A 7,333-nucleotide genomic window follows, 5' to 3' on the forward strand; every position below is an offset into this window, starting at 1 on the left:
TCTAGTTCCAACAATGCAGTAATAACCAACAAGTAATCCAGCTAACAATTAAAATACTAACAATAAAATACTACCTTATAGACACAAGTGTAAGGGGATAAAGAATATGTACATAAAGATATATGAATGAGTGATGGTACAGAGCGGCATAGGCAAGATACAGTAGATGGTATTGAGTGCAGTATATACATATGAGATGAGTATGTAAACAAAGTGGCATAGTGGCTAGTGATACATGTATTGCATAAAGATGCAGTAGATGATATAGAGTACAGTATATACATATACATATGAGATGAATAATGTAGGGTATGTAACATTATATTAAGTAGCATTGTTTAAAGTGGCTAGTGATATATTTTACATCATTTCCCATCAATTCCCATTATTAAAGTGGCTGGAGTTGAGTCAGTGTGTTGGCAGCAGCCACTCAATGTTAGTGGTGGCTGTTTAACAGTCTGATGGCCTTGAGATAGAAGCTGTTTTTCAGTCTCTCGGTCCCAGCTTTGATGCACCTGTACTGACCTCACCTTCTGGATGATAGCGGGGTGAACAGGCAGTGGCTCGGGTGGTTGTTGTCCTTGATGATCTTTATGGCCTTCCTGTGACATCGGGTGGTGTAGGTGTCCTGGAGGGCAGGTAGTTTGCCCCCGGTGATGCGTTGTGCAGACCTCACTACCCTCTGGAGAGCCTTACGGTTGTGGGGGGAGCAGTTGCCGTACCAGGCGGTGATACAGCCCGACAGGATGCTCTCGATTGTGCATCTGTAGAAATTTGTGAGTGCTTTAGGTGACAAGCCGAATTTCTTCAGCCTCCTGAGGTTGAAGAGGCGCTGCTGCGCCTTCCTCACGATGCTGTCTGTGTGGGTGGACCAATTCAGTTTGTCTGTGATGTGTACGCCGAGGAACTTAAAACTTGCTACCCTCTCCACTACTGTTCCATCGATGTGGATAGGGGGGTGTTCCCTATGCTGTTTCCTGAAGTCCACAATCATCTCCTTAGTTTTGTTGATGTTGAGTGTGAGGTTATTTTCCTGACACCACACTCCGAGGGCCCTCACCTCCTCCCTGTAGGCCGTCTCATCGTTGTTGGTAATCAAGCATACCACTGTTGTGTCGTCCGCAACTTGATGATTGAATTGGAGGCGTGCGTGGCCACGCAGTCATGGGTGAACAGGGAGTACAGGAGAGGGCTCAGAGCGCACCCTTGTGGGGCCCCAGTATTGAGGATCAGCGGGGTGGAAATGTTGTTGCCTACCCACACCACCTGGGGGCAGCCCGTCAGGAAGTCCAGTACCCAGTTGCACAGGGCGGGGTCAAGACCCAGGGTCTCGAGCTTGATGATGAGCTTGGAGGGCACTATGGTGTTAAATGCCTAGCTGTAGTCAATGAACAGCATTCTCACATAGGTATTCCTCTTGTCCAGATGGGTTAGGGCAGTGTGCAGTGTGGTTGAGATTGCATCATCTGTGGACCTATTTGGGTGGTAAGCAAATTGGAGTGGGTCTAGGGTGTCAGGTAGGGTGGAGGTGATAAAGCTGTGATCCCTTATTGATGTCTACAAGGTGTTGAAAGGATTCCACAGGGATGCTGGCCCATGGTACCGCCAATGCTTCCCACAGCTGTGTCACATTGGTTGGGTGTCCTTTGGGTGGTGAGCCGTTCTTGATACACACGAGAAACTGTTGAACGTGAAAAACCCAGCAGCGTTGCAGCTCTTGACACATTCAAACCCATGCGCCTGTCCCCTACTACTATACCCCGTTCAAAGTTACTTAAATCTTTTGTCTTGCCCGTTCACCCTCTGAATGGCACACATACACAATACATATCTCAAGGCTTAAAAATCCTTCTTTAACCTGTCTCCTCCCCTTCATCTACACTGATAGAAGTGGATTTAACAAGTGACATCAATAAGGGATCATTAGCTTTCACCTGGATTCATCTGGTCTCCCCTTCGTCTACACTGATTGAAGTGAATTTAACAAGTGACATCAATAAGGGATCATTAGCTTTCACCTGAATTCACCTGGTCAGTCTGTGTCATGGAAAGAGCCGCCTGTGTTATGGAATGTTTTGTATACACAGTGTATAAAGGTAGCCTATACTGTACAAACAATTTGTAAAGGGTCTGTGGTATGAACGGTTTATAAATTGATAGTAAACAATTACAACATAACATAGACCTAACGACCACCAAGATCATATGGATAGAGTTGTAGAGGATGTTTGCTGGCGGGATGCAAACTCATCAATATACAGCTCCATGAAAATAGATTAAACTAGAAGGGCAATGATGAACCACAGGTAAGGGGGACGAATGCAGCAGGAATTTCATCACAGGTATTTTCAAAGTATTTCCAATCTAAAATAGAAACACAATCCTTACAACACATCTGAAAAATAAACAGGCAATGCATTTTTTCCCCTAGGGTGATTCAATCTGTATCAAGGGAAGTATGTAAAATGTAAAGGCAATTTCCGATTGAGCCAGCATATGTAGCGTTTACCGTGAATGCAGCCTCCGCGAACACGGGAACATTGCCTTTAAATTGAAATCAAGCTATAAACGTGTATCTTCCGCAATCCTTCTGCGATATGGATTGAGGCCCTACTCTTAGCTCACCTTGGATAATGGAGCAACCCAGTGGTTCAAACAGAGGAGAAGCATGGTGAAGAAGATCCCAAGAGACACCGTGAGTTTCCAGACCATCTTGCTGCCCCTCCACCTCGGGATGTTTCCACACCAAATGGATGACAGCACTTGCTGGCAGATGGGATGACTCACAAACTAGAAGAGGAGAAGAAAGAGGTGAAAATAACACATGCTCACAAGTTCTAAAAGTTACAATTTTTATTAGTTTGAAGATAATTAAGTTTGAGTATAATAAAGGTAGTATGGGGTAGGTAAAGTAGACTGTTATAATGGACTTCAAGGTGCGACAGGTTTGGATTCCGCTCCTCGAAGGTCTGCTCGTTCAGCTCATCTTCATCCTTGTCATCACATTTGTTCAGGAACTTTGTTACCTGACTCTGGTTGCAACACATCTCCACTGCAAACTCCTGAAACAGCCCTTCCAGACTCGGGTACTTGGGCTGAGGAACACAGAGACATACAGAGATTGAAACAACTACATACATATCTTTACTGTAGATATTTGAGCCTTCGCTCTTCCTTCTATTAACTTCATGTGAGCTAACATTCTACTGTTATTGACTTCATATGAGCTGACATTCTACTCTTATTGACTTCATTTGAGCCAACATTCTACTCTTATTGACTTCATATGAGCTAATATTCTACTCTTATTGACTTCATTTGAGCCAACATTCTACTCTTATTGACTTCATATGAGCTAACATTCTACTCTTATTGACTTCATATGAGCTAACATTCTACTCTTATTGACTTCATATGAGCTAACATTCTACTCTTATTGGCTTCATATGAGCTAACATTCTACTCTTATTGACTTCATATGAGCTAACATTCTACTCTTATTGACTTCATTTGAGCTAACATTCTACTCTTATTGACTTCATATGAGCTAACATTCTACTCTTATTGACTTCATATGAGCTAACATTCTACTCTTATTGACTTCATATGAGCTAACATTCTACTCTTATTGGCTTCATATGAGCTAACATTCTACTCTTATTGACTTCATATGAGCTAACATTCTACTCTTATTGACTTCATTTGAGCTAACATTTTACTGTTATTGACTTCATGTGAGCTAACATTCTACTTGTTATTGACTTCATATGAGCTAACATTCTACTCTTATTGACTTCATATGAGCTAACATTCTACTCTTATTGACTTCATATGAGCTAACATTCTACTCTTATTGGCTTCATATGAGCTAACATTCTACTCTTATTGACTTCATATGAGCTAACATTCTACTCTTATTGACTTCATTTGAGCTAACATTCTACTCTTATTGACTTCATATGAGCTAACATTCTACTCTTATTGACTTCATATGAGCTAACATTCTACTTGTTATTGACTTCATATGAGCTAACATTCATTCTTATTGACTTCATAGATCTGCCTGAAGTCAAACTTGAGCTAACATTCTACTTGTTAAACTTGACATTCACTCTTATTGACTTATGAGCTAACATTCTACTCTTATTGACTTCATTTGAGCTAACATTCTACTCTTATTGACTTCATATGAGCTAACATTCTACTTGTTATTGACTTCATATGAGCTAACATTCTACTTGTTATTGACTTCATATGAGCTAACATTCTACTTGTTATTGACTTCATATGAGCTAACATTCTACTTGTTATTGACTTCATATGAGCTAACATTCTACTTGTTATTAACTTCATATGAGCTAACATTCTACTTGTTATTGACTTCATATGAGCTAACATTCTACTTGTTATTGACTTCATATGAGCTAACATTCTACTTGTTATTGACTTCATATGAGCTAACATTCTACTCTTATTGACTTCATATGAGCTAACATTCTACTTGTTATTGACTTCATGTGAGCTAACATTCTACTCTTATTGACTTCATATGAGCTAACATTCTACTCTTATTGACTTCATATGAGCTAACATTCTACTTGTTATTGACTTCATTTGAGCTAACATTCTACTCTTATTGACTTCATATGAGCTAACATTCTACTTGTTATTGACTTCATATGAGCTAACATTCGTAGATCTGCCTGAAGTCAAACTTGAAGCCCAGCATCAGAGCGGAGAAAATGTCCTTGTTTCCCAAGCGGATGGACAGGTGCAAGCTTTTCTCCACAGACGGTCGTCATCCAGCTGGCAGATGATGCCGTCCCTGTGGACAGCAGGCTTCCCACCAGAATTGAGTGTTCTTTCTTAATGGCTGCTATCAGTTCCAGAGGGAAATGTAGCTTTTTGTTCACAATCACCTGCCATTGATCCGGCTGAGAGGGGATTTAATATGACATCTTTTAATGTACAGTAATTTAATACAATTTGCCAAAATGCTTTGCTATGAATGAACATGATTACTCACAATAATGTTATTGACTTCCTTTCCATTCTCATTGACAGGGATGTAGTGGAGCAGGTTGAGAGCTTCAAGTCCCTTGGTGTCCACAGCACCAACAAACTAGAATGGTCCAAACACACCAGTCGTGAAGAGGACACGACAAAACCTATTTCCCCTCAGGAAACTAAAAAGACTTGGCATGAGTCCTGAGATCCTCAAAAGGTTCTACAGCTGCAACATCGACATAACCGGGCTATCTGCCCCCCCAACCCCTCGTTACACTACTGCTACTCTCTGTTCATCATATATGCATAGTCACTTATTATTATTATTTTTTATTTTTTTACCCTTTATTTTACAAGGCAAGTCAGTTAAGAACAAATTCTTATTTTCAATAACGGCCTAGGAACAGTGGGTTAACTGCCTGTTCAGGGGCAGAACGACAGATTTGCACATTGTCAGCTCAGGGATTCGAACTTGCAACCTTTCGGTTACTAGTCCAATGCTCTAACCACTAGGCTACCCTGCCGCCCCATATCTACATCTACATACTACCTCAATCAGCCTGACTACTGTTTTTCACTTTCTACTGTTGTTTTTATTTCTTTACCTACCTATTGTTCCCCTAATACCGTTTTTTGCCCTTTTGGTTAGAGCCAAAAGCATTTCACTGTAAGGTCTATAATACCTGTTGTATTCAACATTTCACTGTAAGGTCTATAATACCTGTTGTATTCAACATTTCACTGTAAGGTCTATAATACCTGTTGTACTCAGCATTTCACTGTAAGGTCTATAATACCTGTTGTATTCAACATTTCAATGTAAGGTCTATAATACCTGTTGTATTCAACATTTCACTGTAAGGTCTATAATACCTGTTGTATTCGGCATTTCACTGTAAGGTCTATAATACCTGTTGTATTCAGCATTTCACTGTAAGGTCTATAATACCTGTTGTACTCAGCATTTCACTGTAAGGTCTATAATACCTGTTGTATTCAGCATTTCACTGTAAGGTCTATAATACCTGTTGTATTCAGCATTTCACTGTAAGGTCTATAATACCTGTTGTACTCAGCATTTCACTGTAAGGTCTATAATACCTGTTGTATTCAGCATTTCACTGTAAGGTCTATAATACCTGTTGTATTCAGCATTTCACTGTAAGGTCTATAATACCTGTTGTACTCAGCATTTCACTGTAAGGTCTATAATACCTGTTGTATTCAGCATTTCACTGTAAGGTCTATAATACCTGTTGTATTCAGCATTTCACTGTAAGGTCTATAATACCTGTTGTATTCAGCATTTCACTGTAAGGTCTATAATACCTGTTGTATTCAACATTTCACTGTAAGGTCTATAATACCTGTTGTATTCAGCATTTCACTGTAAGGTCTATAATACCTGTTGTACTCAGCATTTCACTGTAAGGTCTATAATACCTGTTGTATTCGGCATTTCACTGGACAAATCAACTTTGATTTGATTTGCATTGATTTCACCATCTTCATTACATATCAACTTCAATAGTTGGCCTTGTAAAGTTGCTTATAGCCTAATGCTTGATTTATCGGCTGATATTCACCTGGATTTCAAGTCACCATCTCCAATAACAGGATATGTGAAAAATTGAAAGTAAAAACTATAAAGACATAATTTGCATAAACATCAATTTTCTGATTCACAATAAAAACAGGAGAAACCAATTAATGAGAGGCGCTAATCTTGTGCATAAAAGAAATGCACTTGACCGGAGCACTCACATAGGAGGTGGAGCAAGTTCACAGGGGTGGTGAGTGGAGGCAGGTGGGTGTTTTTCCAAAATAAATATTAACGTTTCTATAGAACTGGGAACCAGACTGGTGTTTGTTCTTTTATATGACTGATAATGTACAAATCATCATTGATGGGACTATCGGTAGAATAGATAAGTCAGATAGCAATGTTCGTAGCAATGCACCCAGACTCAACAGTGTGTGCTTGTACATTTTGATGGAGGGAAATGTCTGACACAGAGGCGTCATAAAGCCATTATTTTAGAGGGGGCACAAAGTATGCGAGGATAGAGCGGGGGGGTTTTCTGGAGGAGAGTTATGCAATTCTCTGCAATTCAGATAATTTAGCATTTTCAAACACCTGGTACAGCTTTTTCATGCAATCTAGATCCATAATCATTATGCCTAATTCTATGTTAAAAAAATATGTATATTTTCTGCAAAAGTTATCTAAGCTTATCTCTTGTCTCTTTAACTGTTCAATTGTAATTTTAATGAATAATGCACACTGAACTTTTATCCTTCAGGAGTTTACTACAACTGGCACTGG

Source organism: Oncorhynchus gorbuscha, linkage group LG13 (genome assembly GCF_021184085.1).
Source record: "Oncorhynchus gorbuscha isolate QuinsamMale2020 ecotype Even-year linkage group LG13, OgorEven_v1.0, whole genome shotgun sequence".
NCBI lineage: Eukaryota > Metazoa > Chordata > Actinopteri > Salmoniformes > Salmonidae > Oncorhynchus > Oncorhynchus gorbuscha.